This window comes from Micromys minutus (genome assembly GCF_963924665.1).
Source record: "Micromys minutus genome assembly, chromosome: 20".
In the NCBI taxonomy this organism is placed as follows: Eukaryota; Metazoa; Chordata; class Mammalia; order Rodentia; family Muridae; genus Micromys; species Micromys minutus.
Window position 1 is genome coordinate 26,001,331 of NC_137955.1, and position 18,646 is coordinate 26,019,976.

Consider the following 18,646-nt stretch of genomic DNA (forward strand, 5'->3'; position numbering starts at 1 on the left):
AAGGAGACATTGGGGAGAACAGAGTTAAAAATCATCTCTCTCAGTGCTCCTTGACCTGACTGGTTAAGGAAGATATGAACAAAATATCCAGGAGAAATTTACCAATTTGAGTTGGGGGAGGGCACAGAGGTGAGGAGGACAATGGAAGAGAAAACAGGCTGGATTTCAGTTGTTTCTTTTCCATTTTAATTGTTTTATTTCAGGTATATTTAAAAATCATGAATGGGGTTTGCAATCCAGAGTGAAACACATCTTCTCCAGAATCTGACAAGCAATTCCACACCATACATTGCAAACCCATTTTCTTTGCTTTTTTTTCAGATTTCTGAGGCCTGGTATTTAAATTGCTCTATTCTAAATGTACATGACTCTTGTACACCTGTTGATAAAAGTTTTCTGAAAACTGTCCATAAAGTGTAAAGAATAGCAGTGTGAGAAGAACATATTAAATATTCATCAAGAATTCAATCCTGTCAGAGCCAGTGCTGTTCTCTGGAACACAGAAGACCAAGTTCAACTATGTTTACAGACTTTGGTAATACAGGCCTGCACCGGACTTAATCATCATGATGGTGCAGAGACACAGTGAGAGAGGAAAGCCCAGGTGCCACTCTAGAGGAGCAGGTTACTTCTGAGGACAGGAGCTGCCTTGGAAACATCTCTCAAATGCTTATTTTTAGAGAAAAAGCGAAAGGAAACATGTGTGAATGCTTTGAGTACTATCCAGCACACTAGTCTTCACGGAAGAAGGGAATCAAAACTGTCCTTTAAGGGATTTTCCATCTTTAATCATTGCTTATTCACCTTGCTGGGTTCTGAGTGCCTAATTCAATGTTTAAACTTTTATATTCTGTACGTCAAGTAAGATTTTTTTTTTCAAATGATCTCTATAGTCCAGAACAGACAGCAGGGCAATCCTCTCAAGTCACATTGTTTACTCTAGTGAAGAAATGAATCGAACAGAAATCTGAGGATGTTCCTTTTGCTCAGCAGGTAAGCAAACGCTCAACACGTGAATATTCGGAGCCTTTGAATGTCACTCAAAATGAGAATACTTCCCCTTAGTAAGTCAATATATTAGTCTTAAAAATTAAAGTTTAGTCACTAAAAAAGACAGAACAAAACTTCTCCCCCGACCATAGACAATAAAGCAGTCCTACCCACCCCCCACTCCCCAGACAAACAGGGAAGCAGCAGAAACTGAAGCCCACACGGTAGCTACTTGCTTCAACTCCAGTCTATGCACTCCGTTCTCTAATGTGCCCCTATTTATAAATTTATTTACACACACACACACACACACACACACACACACACACACTCATGTGCTCAAGTAAGACACTTTTTTGTGTTTGTTGATAAATTATGAGGAATATGAACTAGGTGTGTACAGGGTTTTATAGGTACTTTGTAAACATCAGGGTCACTTGAGTCCTTTTCTCCAAAAGCCTGAAGTCAAATTGTGCAACCAGGGACCATTACTTTCCCAGTTGCTGTTCACTTGTTGCATACTGCCGAAGGGCAGAGAAAAGGTCCTCATAGCTGATGTTTAGGTGAGAAGGCAAAGAGATGATCTCAGTCAATCTGATTTGCCAGGAAGGAAAGCCTAACGTGCTGTCCACAGGACCAAACTTCAACACCAAGTCAGGGTCAGGGAAACCATGTGAACTAAGTAAGCTGTCCAGCAGATCTACATCCAGATCTGCGGGCCTCCTGCTGCTGAGCTACTACTAACTGGCAAAAGTCCTGGGCAGTTCTCACAATATCTGCTTTTCCATCTTCTGGGGACAGCACCTTCACTTCCGAAGAGCAATCTAAAACCTGATGGTCTTTGTCCTTACTATTTGCAAACTCTGGTGAATATTTGGAACAATCTTGGCCCAAAAGTTTCTGCTGTTGTTTTAAAACTTCATCCAGCAATCTGGAATTATTTCTCTTGAATATACCTTGGTGGTCGTAGACGCTGATGTAGGAGAGCCCCATGGTCATACAGCACACCACGAGGCTGGTGATGTCTGAGAAGCTGGGCTCCAGTACTTCCGGTGATTAGCAGGCCTCTGTGCACCGGCAGTTTCTTCAGGGACCGGCTGTCCGAGCGCTAGCGCAGCCGGGGGTGGGTGGCGGCCGGTCCGGGTCCCCGGTGCGGGTGCCGGTGATGACGCCGCTTCTTGCAGCCAGATCCAGTTCCAGGTGCCGAAGCGAGGGCGGAGCCTGGAGGTGAGCGTGCGGTGCAGACGGAGGAGCGCGTGCAGCACCCGCCACCCCAGCTCCCACAGCCCGGTCACACTCCTGTGGCGCTCAGGCACCGTCTCCTCCCTCCCGCCCACACTCCGGCGCCACGGGGTCTTATCCGCCCCAGCGGCCCATCGCTCCGCGTCCCCCCAGCCCCCGCGCCCGAGCCCCTGGCCACTGCCAGCACCTCACTTAGCCCCCGCCGCCATCTTCCTCCGCCCGCGGCAGCCCTGTCTGGATTTCAATTGTTAATCTCTGTCCAAGATCAGAAGTGTCGCTTGTCACCAAGGAGAACATAGGTTCTGTGGTGCACGGTCTACAGTGGGCTCCATAGTTTCTGTAGGAATCAAAATAGCTGAGCCATGACTTCCTTTTGTGAATGTTCTTCCTGCTGTTCTGTTCTCAGACACTGCCCAAATCCTAACTGATTACAGAACACACAAGGAGGGGATTCTAAGGACAAAAACAGCCTGCATAATGAAGTGTTTTGCAGTGACAGCAGAAACAACATACATGTCTGCTAAGCTGTAGAAACATAACCAAATCTCTTCACAGGGAGTTACTCTGGCTGGTGTTAACCCAGAATAAAAGCTAATAAAACTCTCCAGATTTCATTGCCTCTTGATTAAACGAAAACTCACCAACCTCAGACTCCACCAAGCTCACTAATATATTATTTGTATTCCAGTAACTTGGCTGCAGGCAACACCTATAATGAACTGGTTATAACAAGTTATAAATTATGTATTGAGGATCCATTGTAGAAACTTGGAGGTTTATTTGATTTATAAGACTGTGAGTTTTCTCTGGAACCTTGAGGCTATACAATGGATGTCTAAAACAGTCTGAAAGGTTTGGCATCCCTGCCTGCCTATTGTTCTAACCCCTTTGCTGTCATAACCTTTGGGTTTGACTTTACTCAACTGTAAATATAGACATGTTGATTATGACTAAATGCTAGGTAGGCCTGATTCTTCAGATATTGGCATGCTTGGGGCTCCTGTGCCTACAGATCTCTTAAAAGTGGTGTGTAAATGGTCGTAGGTATGATTTCCCAGGTGGGTTTAGACAAGAGCTGCAGAAGAGAGTTGTAGGTAGACACTGTGGAGCCCTGATGTGACTATCAATCAGTGTGACTATCATGTGGTGGTATCTATGGCATATATACAGTGGAGCCAAGACAAACAATATATTCTAGAGAAGCAAGACAGGATGCGGATACCAGGACTTTAGCTCATGAGTGAAAGGGAAAGACATCATTGATCCTCATGGTATTCATTTAATATAAATGAAGGCTTTTATTGATTTTCTGGTATCCGGTGAACTCATCTGCTATTTTGTTGCTCATAGTCATGGTTTAAAATGATATTTTTTCTTGTTGTATGTGAACACTCTGGCATTAAGGTTTCTGGGCTAATTCACAGTTAACCTTATATAACTAGGATTTGCTGAGATACTCTTTTTCCATCATTAATATATTTATTCACTTTACATCAGGATTGCAGCCCCTGTTCTCCTTCCAACCACCTTCACATGGCCCCTCCATCTGTCCCTCCCTCCCTTCCATCTCTGAGAAGGGTGAGGTCCCCCTGGGTATCAACATCTCCTGACATCTCAAGTAGCTGCAGGAGTAGGTATATCCACTCCCACTGAGGCCAGAGAAGATAGAACACTTCGGGGAACAGGATTCATATTCAGACAAGAGAATCAGAGTAAGGTCCCTGGTTCAGTTGTTCAGGGGAGCTAGATTCAGCTTGTGTATGTTGTTCCAGTGGTGGTTCAGTCTCTAGGAACCCCCAAAGGTCAAGATTAGTTGACTCTGTTGGTCTTCTTGTGGAATTCCTATCCCCACCAGGTTCCTCAGTCCCTTCTCCAGTTCTTCCACAAGACTTCTTGAGTTCTGTCTAATGTCTGTCTGTAGCTCCATGCATCTGTTTTGGTCAGTGGCTGGGTGGAGCCTCTCAGAGGACAACTATGCTAGGCTCCTGTTTGCAAGCATAACAGAGTACCATTAGTAATGTCATTATGAAATTGGCAGGCAAATGGGTGGAACTACAAACATATTCTTGAGTGAAGTAACCCAGACCCAAAAGGACGTATAAAGTCTGTACTCACTTTTAAGTAGATATTAGCCATAAATTACAGGATACTCAGGCTCCAATCCACAGACCCAAAGACGCTAATTAACTAGGAGGGCCCACTGAGTCATGCTTGAGCCTCATTCAGGAGGTAGAAACATTGTCATCAGAGTTGGATGGATGGAGGGAACCGGGTAGAAGGGGGGATGGACAGTGGAAGGAGAGGATCAGCTGTAGGAGGAGCTGGGGAGAGAGGTCTGGAAGAGTTCACAGAAATCAGCAGGGGTAGGGGGTATCCCTGAGATGACTTGGGAAGGGAGAGGCTTCATGGAGTCTATTAGGGTGACTCTAACTGAGGGTGACCTCTAGCAGCGGGGATATGGACCCTAAAATGGCCACCTCCTATAGCCAGGCAGGACTCCCAGTAGAGGGATAAACACACCAACCCACCCACAAAACCTTAGCCCTGCGTACAAGAGCATGGACAAAGATAAAGCAGAGACTAAGGGAATGGCCAACAAATGAGTGGCCCAACTTAAGATCAATTCCACGGGCAAGAACCAACTCTTGACATTATTAATGCTGAGATACTCTTACATCAGGTCTTACCCACACTCATAACTGTCCTGGTCTTGGGGTTTGATTCGAAACTTAGGCTGCTGTACTGTATATACTTCAACTTCTGGTAAGGGACAAGGCAGGGTAAGAGAAGCATGCCAGATCTAACAAGGCATAGGCTGCATTAAATTTTATGTAGTCTTAAGTAAATGTTCTTTTAATCGATCAACATGTCTACAAAACCCAAGGGTTATAACAGCAAAATAATAGGATGCCAAATCTTTCAGACAGTTTTAGATAGCCATTGTATGGCCTCAAGGCTCCAAAGAAAACTACAAAGGATTCTCAATACCTAATTTATAACTGGTTACAGTTCATTACAGGTAATACCATATAACTAATATATTAGTGAACTTTATGGTGTCTGGGAGAAGAATTAGTTTCTGCCAGGGATAAACCTTCTTATTGGTTATCCAATGCTGAGTTGTCAGCCCTGAAACTATATACACAAAAGCAACAAGAATAATTGACCCAGTAGGAGATGATATATATATATATACACATAGATAGATAGATAGATAGATAGATAGATAGATAGATAGACAGACAGACAGGTAGGTAGGTAGGTAGGTCAATAGTTGCCTATAGTTTCTGATCTTGTCAGAACTCTCTGAAATTTCCTTCTTTACGTTAACATTTTCATTACTATTCCTATGGTTACAGTCTACTTTCAGGCTATTCTAGGAAAGACAGTTTCACAGCAGACGTCCTGCTAGTCTCCATTTGTTGTAAAGGGAAGCTTCTTTGATGAAGTGTGTTTGGCTATATTTAAAATTACCAAAATGGCAAGAGGCACATGGAGTTGCAAAAAGTGGCACTCACTGTTGGTGGCACACAACAGTTGTCTAATTGGGCCTAGGGCCCACTAAGTAGGGAAGAAATAACGCCAGGTACTGGAAACCTCACCCACTTCTTGAGGATAGAGGGGGTCATGAGCCTTAGAAAAGAAATACCGTGACCACTTTCCTAGACCATAGAAATTCCTTAATACATTCTAAATCAACAATTCTTTTTCTTCCCTCTATTTCATAAGATTTTAAGCCCCCTATCTGTATACCCATGTGTACCTTTGTTCAGGATGATGCACTGTTGCTCAAAAGTACCCACTAGCATGACTCAAAAGTCACTAGCATGACTGCCTTCTTTGAGATTCCTTCTCGGTTGCCAGGCTTTTTGAGTTAATGTGAGCAGGGACAGTAGAGCGGTTGTTGATCTCTTGACCACACAAGTACAGATGCAAAAATACCATAGCTTTAGAGGAACACAATCCCTCTTACTCTTCTGACTCCACAACCACCAAATTTTAATTATCATGGTGATTTCACCTCTTACACAATTCTGACCTTCCCAGATTTGACAATTGCTGCATCTTCTTTCCTAATCTGGTTTTGTTTGGTTAAGACACCCACTGATGTGATCACACTTGTACTGTTCTGGTTTTTTTCCTTAGGCTCCTATCATTTTCCAAAACAAATATTATTACAGCCCATTGTACACCTAGAGTCCTTCAGAACTACTTTAAAAGGTCTTTTCCCCTGACGCTTTTTCTTAGTGGGTTAATTTAATAGGGTACAAAATTTACATAAGAACAGAAACTTTTTGCCAAATGCATTTGAGTCTCAAGAACTTGGATTCTAAATGGCAGCTTGTTATTTTGTTTCCATTGCTGTCTCTTTTAAACTCCCAAATTTCTAAATCTAACAGTAGTATAAATTAACATAAATGGATCAAAGAAGTTTTCCACTTAGTACCTGCCAACCTCATATCCACATTGTATATCCATATATAAGATTCATATATTTTCCACCACTGCAGTCTTATCTTTGAGCATAAGTTATTTTAAGACCCAATTTGAAACGCTACTTGTACTAATTGTTGAATGAATAACTTCTTTTTTCTATTAATTAATTAATTTATTCACTTTGCATCCCCATCACAGCCTCCCTCCCCTCTCAGTCCGCTCCATGGGTACCAACCTACCTCAAGTCACTGCAGGACTAGGTACATCCTCTCCCATTGAGGCCAGACAAGACAGCACAATTAGGGGAATAGGATCCACAGGTGGACAATAGAGTAAGCCTCCGTTCCAGTTGCTTGGGGACCTACATGAAGATAAAGCTGCACATCTGTTATATGTGTGTGTTGAGGGGTTAGGTCCAGACCTTATATGATCTTTGGTTGTTGGTTTAGTCTTTGAAAGCCCCCATGAGTCCAGATTAGTTGACTCTGCTAGTCTTCTTGTGGAGTCCTTATCTTCTCCAGTTTCCTCAATCCTTCTCCCAGCTTTTCCACAAGACTTCCTGAGCTAATGTTTGAGTGTGAGTCTCTGCATCTGTTTCCCTCAGCTGTTGGGCGGAGCCTCTCAGAGGACTAGGCTCCTGTCTGCAAGTAATACAGAGTATCAATAATAGTGTCAAGGATCAGTTTTTGCTCATGGGAAGGAATTCAAGTTAAGCCAATCATTGGTTGGTTAATCCCTCAGTCTCTGCTCCATCTTTTCCCCTGCACTTCTTGTAAGCAAGACAAATTTTGGGTCTAAGGTTTTGTGAGTGGGATGGTGAGCTTATCCCTCCAGTTCTGTCTGGCTAGAGTAGTTGGGTCACTTCAGTCTCCACAACCCCCATTGCTAGGCCTCTCAGCTAGAGTCACCCTCATAGATTCCCTGGAGTCTCCTCCATTCCAGGTCTCTGGTGGGTCCTAGTGATGCATCCACCATTTCTCTTTACTCTCCCAACCTTTGGCTTTCCCTACATCTGATCTTTTCCCTCAACTTCCCCTTTTTTCTCCTCTTCTACTCAGTTCCCTGCTTGATCCACCTCTAATGACAATTTTACCTCTCCTTCTGAGTGAGTACGTGCCACTAGGACTTGCTGAATGACCTGCTTCTATGACCTAAGTATAGAGCATGTCATTTCACTGGCATGGAGATCTTTAGCTGTAAGAGAAATTTTTGGTTGAAGATCACCATGTGATGTGGATCTGGGTCCATGTGTTTCAACTTAACTAAATTAAGATATAGGGATAAAAGGGCTTTTCTCTCTGTGTTGTGCAGTATGCAGCTCTCTTGCCTCTCCATATCATTGACCAAGTTTCCGGTGCCTTTTAGCCTTGTCATCAGAAATCTACTGTAATTTCAAAATGGAGTTATTTCCTATTCCTAGTTGGAAGTCATTACCTACTGATGAACCGTGCCTCTGAAATTCTCCAAGACCATGGTTACCAGGTCATCAACATTGTTTTAGATAATGTACTTAAAATTTTACTACATTCTTTTCTACTTCATGATATCATAAAATGGTCTGATTCTTTGTTAAAAAGAATTTGTTGCTTGAGAATTTTATACATATATATATATAGTGCGTTTTGAGAAGATCCTTTCGCAATTTTCTCCCCTTCAACTCCTCTCTTATTCCCCCAAATTTACCAACCAACTTCATGAGTTGTTTCCTCCTTCTCTTCCTTCTCTTCCTCCTTTTAACCACAAAGTCCAATTGGCATTGTCTCTATTTACACAGGTGGAGGACCATATATAGAGTATTTGTAGACCTTCAGAAACCACATCCTCAAAGAAATGTTTCTCTCCCCGCACAAGCATCAATTGACAATAGCTTTTCAACTTTGGGTGGAGCTTCAGGAGCCCCTGTTTTGTCCACAATGGGATTTGGCCTGACTTGATCTGAAGTTCTTGGCTAGGCAGTCAAATCCACTATGAGTTTTGCTTGCAGCAACAGCCCTGTTATGTGGAGAAATTACTGCACAAGTCCCCTTCTTATGGTTTTAACAATCTTTTGTAGTCTTTTCTTTGATGACCCTGTCTGCACCTGTGTTTTTATGTGCATGTGCACGTGACTCAAATGATACATTTATAGCTGAGCATTCCACAGTCCGTTTATATTTGCATGTAGTTAAGTCCTGTATACTTGCTATCTACTGTTTCGTGTAATTTTAAGAACATTCTTTCTTGAGAGCTCTGCTCATCAGGCTCATTTAGGTCTGCCAATCTTAGCAGACACTTTTCCAGTGAACGCTGAGAGCTTTGATTTAGCTCTGCCAAGCCACCAGTGTCTGCCCTGGTGCAAATGGAAAACACCAGATAACTCAATGGCTGGGCTAAGAATATCTTGTGCCATCCTTCTTAGGCACTACCACTGGAGGCTACAAACTATTGGTGCCCAGAGACCGCTCCACTGCTTGCTCTTTCTCCTCCCTCTTGTCCCCCTCCCTTACTACTGGGACCCTCAAGTCCCACCTTTTCCACTTTGCCAAAAAGGTGATTGACTTCTGACTTACTTATTGACACAATCAAGAACCAATTAGGGAATTTATACCTCCCCCTATGATGGTTGAGAAATCTACTGATCTATGGTCATCAAGTTTCATTTAGTGGAGCAGGGTTCATACCTAGTCAGAAAGTGGTTGTGTACTCCAACAAGATCTGTAACATAACTGCACTAATTGCACCTTGCTGGGCCAATATTGCAGCTTGAAGCAGTTACATCTTCGTAGGATTTTTGAATAATTTTTTTTCTGGTATCATACATTGAATATTTATCACTATGAAAGTTACCTAGTGGGGCTGAAACTTCCAGGTTAGTACCAGTTTGATTTCTTCAGGTGTTATGAATTCAGTATGTGATGTCTTTAGCAATGGGGTCTTACCACAAAGTTCTGGAGAATTACCAAGAGCAAAAGCAATAGTTTGTATTGTTTGGGGATGTCTAACGAGAGCCCACTAACCAACAACTCAAAAAGAGATAACCCATATCCATAAAAAGCACTGGACTTTTTACTTGATAATCTATGTTGTCTGAGAAATGCATTGTCACGTGCAATGGACTAATTATATTTAAACTCTTCTACTAAGTGAATATTATGTATTTTAGGAAGCATCTATATAATTAAATTTCTATATGTTTGTTTCAGAGTTTTGTAGTGTTAGTTATCCTAAATGCATTTTAATTATACACTAAGAGGAAATACTAAAATGACCTCATGATTGTTTTAGTATCTCCTTCTATTTAACAATGACTTGGGCAGATGTTAACATTTTTTAAATTCACTGCCTCCAGAGTCAAATCTAAAGTAAAGATAGCCAAATTCTGCAGTTAGATAAAGACACAAAAACCCTGGTAAGTTAAATGCTAGTAGCAGTGTTGGATGAATCTGTGGTTTTAGTTCCTCACACTCAGTGTGTTACTTTGAATACATATCTGAAGACAGACATTTATGTAAAAAGTACACCGAGTCATTATAATTCTGTAAGTTCAATTGCAGATTTTCTTAATAGCCAAGTACTTATAATGCATGTATAATCCACTTTGAATTGGGTTGTCAAAGAACCTTCTCCTGGTTTTGTTGATTCATTGTATGGTTCTTTTTTTTTTTTTTTTTTTTTTTTTTCTACTTGGTTGATTTCTGCTCTGAGTCTGATTATTTGCTGTCTACTTCTCTTGGGTGAATCTGCTTCTTTTTGTTCTAGAGCTTTCAGCTGTGCTGTCAAGCTGCTAGTGTATGCTCTCTCCAGTTTCGTTTTGGAAGCGATCAGAGGTATGAGCTTTCCTCTTAGTACTGCTTTCATTGCATCCCATAGGTTTGGGTATGTTGTGCTTTCATTTTCATTAAATTCTAAAAAATCCTTAATTTCTTTTTTACTTCTTCTTTGACCATGTTATCTTTGATTAGAGTATTGCTCAGTTTCCATGTGTATGTGGGCTTTTTGTTGTCTTTGTTGTTTTGAAAGACCAGCCTTAGTCGATGGTAATCTGATAGAAAGCATGGGAATATTTCAATCTTCTTATATCTGTTGAGGTTTGTTTTGTGACCAACTATATGGTCATTTTGGAGAAGGTACTGTGCGGTGCTGAGAAAAAGGTGTATTCTTTTGTTTTAGGATGAAATGTTTTGTAGATGTCTGCTAATTCCAATTGGTTCATAACCTCTGCTAGTTTTACTGTGTCCTTGTTCAGTTTCTTCTTCTGTGATCTGTCCATATATGAGAGTGAGGTGTTGGAGTCTCCCACTATTATTGTGTGTGGTACAATATATGTTTTAAGCTTTAGTAGGGTTTCTTTTATGAATGTGGGTGCTCTTGTATTTGGAGCATAGATGTTTAGGATTGAGAATTCATCTCAGTAGATTTTTCCTGTAGTGAATAAAAAAATGTCCTTCCTTATTTTTTTGATAAGTTTTGGTTGAAAATCTATTTTATTTGATATTAGGATAGCTACTCCAGCCTAATTCTTAGTGCCATTTGCTTGGAAGGTTTTTTCCTAGTCTTTTACTCTGAGGTTGTGTCTGTTTTTGTCTCTGAGATGAGTTTCCTGTATGCAGCAAAGTGATGGATTCTGTTAATGTATCCAGTCTGATAGCCCATGTCTCTTTATTGGGGAACTGAGTCCATTTATGTTGATAGATATTAGGAAATAGTGATTGTTTTTTTTTTTCTGTTATTTTTGTTGTTAGAGGTAGAATTATGTTTGTCTGTCTTTCTTCTTTTGGTTTTCTTGCTGAGTTATTTTCTTGCTTTTCCTAGGTATAGTTTCCCTCCTTGTGTTAGGTTTGTCATTTATTATCCTTTGTAGGGCTGGGTTTGTGGTCAGATATTGTGTAAATTTAGTTTTGTCCTAGAATATCTTGGTCTGTCCATCTATTGTAGTTGAGAGTTTTGCTGTATATAGTAACCTGAGCTGGCATTTGTGTTCTTTTAGAGTTTGTATGATGTCTGTCCAGGATATATTAGCTTTCATAGTCTCTGTTGAGAAGTCGGGTGTAATTCTGATTGGTGTGCCTTTATGTTTTAAATGTCCTTTTTCTCTTACTGCTTTTAGTATTATTTCTTTGTTTTGAACATTTGTTGGGAGGAATATCTTTTCTGGTTCAATCTATTTGGAGTTCTGTAGGCTTGTTTTATGCTCATGGTCATCTCATTCTTAAGGGTAGGGAAGTTTTCTTCTATGATTTTGTTGAGGATATTTTCTATGCCTTTTAGTTAATATTCTTTGCCCTCTTCTATGCCTATTATCCTTAGATTTGATCTTCTCATTGTGTCCTGGATCTCCTGGACATTTTGGGTTAGGAGCTTTTTAGTTTTTGCATCTTCTCTAACTATTTTGTCTATGTTTACTATGTTGTCTTCGGCCCCTAAGATCCTCTCTTTCATCTCTTGTAGTCTGTTGGTGATGCTTGTATCAATGACTTCTGATTTCTTTTTTAGGTTTCTATCTCCAGGGTTGTCTCTTTTGTGTTTTCTTTATTGTTTCTATTTCTTTTTTCAATTACTTCATCTGTTTGGTTTCCTGTAGTTCTTAGAGTGATTTCTCCTGGTTCTCCTGTAATTGTTTAAGGGAGTTATTCATACGTTTCTCAAAGATGTCCATCATTATCATGAAGTATGATTTGAAGTCTAAGTCTTCTTTTTCCGAAGTGTTTGGAAATCCACTACTTACTGTGCAGGGAGAGCTGGGTTCTGATGATACCAGGTTGTCTTGGTTTCCATTATTTAAGTTTTTTTGCTTTCCTCTTGCCATCTTGTTATCTGTGATTATATCTGATCTTGTTGTCACTGACTGGCACATGTCTCTCCTATGGATCTGAGGGCCCGTGGGCTCAGGAAGAAAATTGCTTCTGAATGTTCAGCTCTTTGTGGTCAAGCAGTGAGTTCTGATGGCAGTGACTCAGTTCTGTCTTTGTGGGCTCAGGTATGGGAGCTCTTGATAGGCTGTTTTGGGAGCCCTGCCCTCTGCCCACAGGTCCTATGTCCCACTATCGTGTCCTGGATCTTTCTCTAGGCTAAAAAATGACCCTTTTCCAGAGGGCACAGCACTCTCTGCCCTCTGAGAACTTCAGGTGTGACCTCCCTGTACCTTTGTGTCAGGCTCACCTCTGGTTCAGGTGTAAAAGCACCTGTGGAGCTGATCTTAGAGCAAAGCCTTTCCCGGACCAGATGACAGAGGCCTGGCCCTCACTGTGGGCCTGAAAGGACCCTTTTTCAGAGAGCACAGCACTCTGTACTCAGAGAACTCCTGTACCAACCTCACTGGGCTTATGCTCCAGGCTCTCTGCTGGTCCAGGTGGAAAATAGCCTATGTGGCTGGTCTGCAAGCATAGACTTTCCAGGCAGATCCTGATTGCTGATGGCAGATACGCAGCCCTCACTGTGGGCCAGAAAGGACCCTTTTCCAGAGAGCACAGCACAGCACTCTCTGTGCTTGAGACCTCACTGGGTCTATGCCCCAGGCTCTCTAGAGTATGTCTTAAATGACTTGTCTTCTTTGTTTATAAGGGCCTGCTACAGTCATTCCAGTGATTCTTGGTGGCCACTGTCAACCATCAGGATTTATGTTTTTAGATCTCTTCTGCTGACTAGATTACTTTCTTCCCTTCCATCAGCCTTTGCTTGTCTTGTTGAGTAAGTAGCAGATTGGACCCAGATGCTATAAATCTTCAACTCACAGCTTGAAATCCTGGATCTTTCTCTTTTTTATGAATGCATCTCACTTTCTTCAGTGTAATAAGATATACAGAGTCTTATTATATTGTACATGGTAAAGCTGATATCATAGTTCTGTGTTTTGTAGAAGTTGAGAAAATGCAATAATTTTTTTGCAAATATTTTAATCCTCAGAGAGATAATTTAGAGGCAACATAAATGTTCAAAATGTTCCCTATTTCAAAACAATTGGAAGACTTCTAAATATTTTATGTGCATACTAAAAATTAACAGTTGGAACATATATGAATTGTGGATTTGAGTTAGACTATGTGTGAACTCTGGATATCACTGAATTGGAGATTTTTCAGCAGGTCATTAATCATCTGAGAAGGAGCAGCCATGTATGCTCTGAACTGATTTTGGAAGCACTCCCCTCAAGACTTTGCATTGTTTGGTTCTCTCCATGCTGTTCTCTTTTGTTAATTCCAGCTGTCCCTTTGATTTTTTAACTTAGTATTCTCCATTCAGGATAAACACTTGACCTCTTTTATAAACTCTGTTATAAAAGTTACTCAACCAAATAATAAATTCCCTCCACTTTTTGGTGTACAATGCATAAAAACATTTTTATATAAGTAGTTCCTGTCCATCTTACTGTTTGTTTGAAGTAGAAATGTAAATTATATTTAATATTTAAGTTCTCTTGGCCACAAATTAATGCTTTCTTCTTTAAATCATTCAAGTGTTACTCTTTTATCATGAGCTGGACACAATTAAACATATGAAAATATAATGTTGGGCATAGGCTACAATACCATCAACACTATGAAAATATGACTATATATTTGTCATTACAGATTTTGTTCACACCTAAGCTTCTGTGATCATTGGTTATGGCTCTCCTTCTTGACAATATTCACTGTTGGTTGATTGCTAATATTTTACTAGGTGTCTGCTTTCTTATTAAAAAATGTTTATAAATATACCAGAGGTTGTATTCTCTTTCATTTTTCTTATTATTTATTCACATTATTATAATATTCATGTTATGTTTATTATTCATGTTGTGTTTAAGAGTAATTGTTTATTGTGCAGTGATTTATTTGCATAATGCTTTTTGCATAAACATATGCTTTCTTTTCTTTGGGTTAACTAGGATTGCAGTGCCTGAAACATAACTGTTTTACATAAAATTATTTCCTAAAGAGTTGGGCCATTTAAAACTGTTCTGGAAGAATAAGCATTGTCTGGGCCATTTGTCTTTAATTATAGGTTATGTAATGTACATAGATATTAAGTTGGGTTGTCTCTTTCTCAACTCCCTGATATGACACAACTGAATATCCTTAGCTTTAATCGAGTGTGGAGTATTGAGTACATGAATTATCATTCTAATCAGAACAGCACCTTTTCTTTACCATTGGTTCAGAGGCTAGATAGGACAAAGATGGGGAAGGTGCTATAGTGCCTTTGAGTTCTTCACAACTCTTTCTTATTTTCCTCTTCTACGACAAGACCTCTAAGGGAGAAATAGTCATCCAAAACAAAAGCGAAAATACTGCCAGGGAACCCTTAAGGCAGCCAGTGGTGACACTCCTCTCATTTATAGTCCTTGATCCCCAAAGCTGAGGATCCTTGCAATGGGAGAAACAGCATCACATGTTAGATGTGTATGAACATATACTTCATTTCCTGTAGAATATTGCCCAGGACACAAATGAGTTCCAGGGCAGCTAAGATACACAAAAAACTGTTGTCAAAAACAGAAAGAAAATAACAACAACAAAAGTGTCAAATCATTGACTATGTTATTGGCAAATTGAGCATTCTGCAGTTGCTTCTATTTTTATGAACATGGCTACTCTGTCTCTGGACCCATTCTGCAGTGACAAGACCAGCTGGGGGAAAACAGTTATTCTCAGAATCAATAATCAATATCTACTTTTTTAAATTAATGCCTTTATTATCTAGTTCTCCTTAGGTTAACATTTGCATAAGATCCAGTGAATTTTATTTTATCTCTTCAGATGGATCTAATAATACCCCCTTCCTGGATCTTGACAATTTGTTATTTGATTGTTGTGAAAACTCTTAAAATCCTTTCTTCTGTTTTTGTTATTTTTATTTTTTAAAATATGGCTCAATCACTTCTTTAAGGGCCCAAATCTCAACACTTCTGCATTGAGGACAAAGACTCAAAGTGAGTTTTGGTGGGAAAAATGAATAGCAGTTAGTTCAGAGATCTAACGTGCATATTATGCAAACGCTGATTGTCTCAATTCCAGTTTGGGACAGGCTGGAATCAGTTTGAACTAGGTTGCAACTAGAATTCTTCCGATTATTCATGAGCCATAAACTTCTACTCTGGATGAGAGCCCACAGTTACAGTTTTGGATCATTCATGGTGTCCAGACCTAATATTTACAGTAAAGAATATAATTGTTTCCTTTCCCTCGGTGGATAGCCACATTGTAAATAAAGCTTATAGGCTTTTAGGAGGAAGAGAGTAGAATGGATAGCCCTTCACATCTCTGAGTTGTGAAGTCTTTTTCTCAAAGACCTTGCTTCTCCTTCATTCAAGGGTTCTGTGAATATGAATTAACTGGTGTCTCTGTTTTGGTGATTCAAGTTATTTATTTCATTTCTGTACTTGGCACTCTTTTTTTCCCCCTAGCAGTACAATTTATTTTATCTGATAGAGAAAAACAAATAAATTCAGTTAATAGCAACCAAACTATGGCATGAAAGCATAATACAAATAATAGAAGGTACCCTCACATTTCTAAACATTGTAGGCATAGCAGGTATAACTTTTATTCTCAATTGTCAGTAGGATTTACAATTTGCTTTTTAAAAAGTTTCATTGTGTGTGTCTGTGTTACTTTATTTACTTTATATTCTACTTACTGTTCCCCCTGCCTGCCACTCCTCCCATAAGTCTCCTCTCCTCCCTGAGCTCCTGGGAGCTCCTCGGGTATCCCCCAACCCCCACCCTGGTACTTCAAGTTCTGCAGGGCTAGGTACTTCCTCTCCCATTGAGGCCAGACAAGGCAGCCCAGCTAGAACTTATCCCAGTTATAGGCAACAGCTTCTGGGATAGCTCCCGTTCCAGTTGTTCAGGACCCACATGATGGGCAAACTGCACATCTGCTACATATGAGCCGAGAGGACTAGGCTAGCCTCTGTACATTCTTTGGTTTGTGGTTCGGATTCTGAGAACTCCAAGGTCCAGATTAGGTGGCTCTGTTGGTCTCCCTGTGAAGTTCCTATTCCCCTCGGAGCCCGAAATCCTTCTTCTTATTCTTCCACAAGAGTCCCCAAGCTCCACCCACTGTTTGGCTATGGGTGTCTGTATCTACTGGAGTCAGCTGCTGGGTGGAGCCTCTCAGAAGACAACATGCTCCTGTATGTAAGCATAACAGAGTACATTTAGTAATGTTAGAGACTTCCCAATGGGATGGGTCTCAAGCTGGGACAGTTATTGGTTTGCCATCCACTCAGTCTCTGGTCCATTTCCCATGCCTGCACTTCGGAACTCTTACATGTACTGGTTAGCAGTATAGTAGCCTGTTCATTTACTTCTTTTTGAGAAATGTCATAATAAATTAGCATATGCCATAGTTTCTGGTTACTCAGACTACTGTAAATACTTTTTTGAATTCACTATCCATTATGGTACCCATGTCCAGCTTAATTTTACTGACTAAATGCAACTCTTTGCTTCTAAAACATTACTGTCCAGCTCACTTACTTGATGCAGTAGTATTTGGTACTTGTCACATGGCTTCTTCACTTGCAAAGATGAGTATCTCGGAGCTGATCAGTGATCCCAAGGTTTTATTTATAGTTTTAAAAAATTGTTAATTTTTGAGATTATAATTATATCATTTCCCCCTTGAATTACCATGCCTTCTGTTTTTTTGTTTGTTTGTTTGTTTGATTTCATGTGTGTGTATGTGTGTGTGGAGGGCAGATGGTATATACTGATGGGTCAGCCACTTTTTATATATATCATATTTGAACATGTTTAATGTACTTCTTGACTGTTTATGCCTGGTCAATGTCTTTGATACTGTGAGACATAGTTAACACTACAACTGAGAAGCCTGGTATGTGGATACACTGTAGCTGTCCTCAGACATACCAGAAGAGGGTATCAGATCTCATCAGATCTTACAAATGGTTGTGAGCCACCATGTGGTTGCTGGGAATTGAACTCAGGACCTCTAGAAAAGCAGTCAGTGCTCTTAACTGATGAGCCATCTCTCCAGCCTCCCTGAGTCATCCTTAATTATTCAAAATATACGTTAGGGTGGGTATGGTAGCACATATATTTTACTCCAGCACTTGAGGTAAAGTCAGGTGGATTATGAGGTCAGCCAGGGCTACATATTAGAAAAATCCTGCTCCAATCAATCGATCAATCAATCAATCAATCTATCTATCAGTCAGTCAGTCAGTCAGTCAAACAACAAAAACAAAAAATATATGTTTATGTGAAGATATGTTGGCAAACCTCATAAAAAGGCTCCTAATAAATCCAGATACCATAAACTTGAACACAGCACATGAGACACAGCTGCACAAGCCTATAAAAGGATTTTATCATATAGAACACGGGCAACTGAAGCATGGCTTTATTCAATACCTGGCCTGCTTTCTCATCATCATTGCCTTGGCTTTTACAAACCACCACTTTTGCCTTCTTCCCTCTATGGTTCTTCTAGGACTTTGAGAATTTTGTCACTCAGTTTGAAGACTCAGGGTTTGTCTTTGTGGCTTTGGGCTCCATAGTGACCAGGTATCAGACCAAGGACATTATTAAGGAGATGACCAATGATTTTGCTCACCTCCCTCAGAGGGTGCTGTGGACATGCAAGGATCCTCATTGTCCTAAAGATGTAAGATTGTACCCAAATGTGAAAATAGTTGACTAGATTTCCCAGAATGACCTGTTGGGTAAGGATTACCCAGACCTGCTGTTTAACTCCCATTTACATGTTTTGTGGACCCGCCCAGTGTCTCTGTGGGCACTGATATTGGCAGAGGAAGAGGCTGATCATAGCAATAAGTCTCCAGCAGGCAGGAAAGCAGCTAGCTGGAGTTCTTAGGCAATCAGGCTGGGCTTCAGACTGGATATAGCAGCAATTTCTGTTTCCTTTTCAACTCAGGAAAGGTCTCAAGTCTCCAAAGACTCTTCTTTCTTGAACAGTATCTAAGCTGAATATAGTCATTTGAATCTGACCCTAGACACATGAACTGCAAGGATCACATCCAGCTTTATGGC

At 40.5% G+C, this 18,646-nt stretch overlaps 1 pseudogene across 1 annotated transcript; it reads right to left on the bottom strand.

The window, feature by feature from the left end:
- Nucleotides 1–1,478: 1,478 nt before the first annotated feature.
- LOC308433683 (dehydrodolichyl diphosphate synthase complex subunit Nus1-like) lies at nucleotides 1,479–18,248 on the bottom strand (annotated as a pseudogene). The gene is made up of 2 exons: nucleotides 18,210–18,248; nucleotides 1,479–2,402 (listed from the first exon to the last, which is right to left on the bottom strand). The product of its transcript is annotated as a dehydrodolichyl diphosphate synthase complex subunit Nus1-like (transcript).
- Between the last annotated feature and the right edge of the window lie 398 nt (nucleotides 18,249–18,646).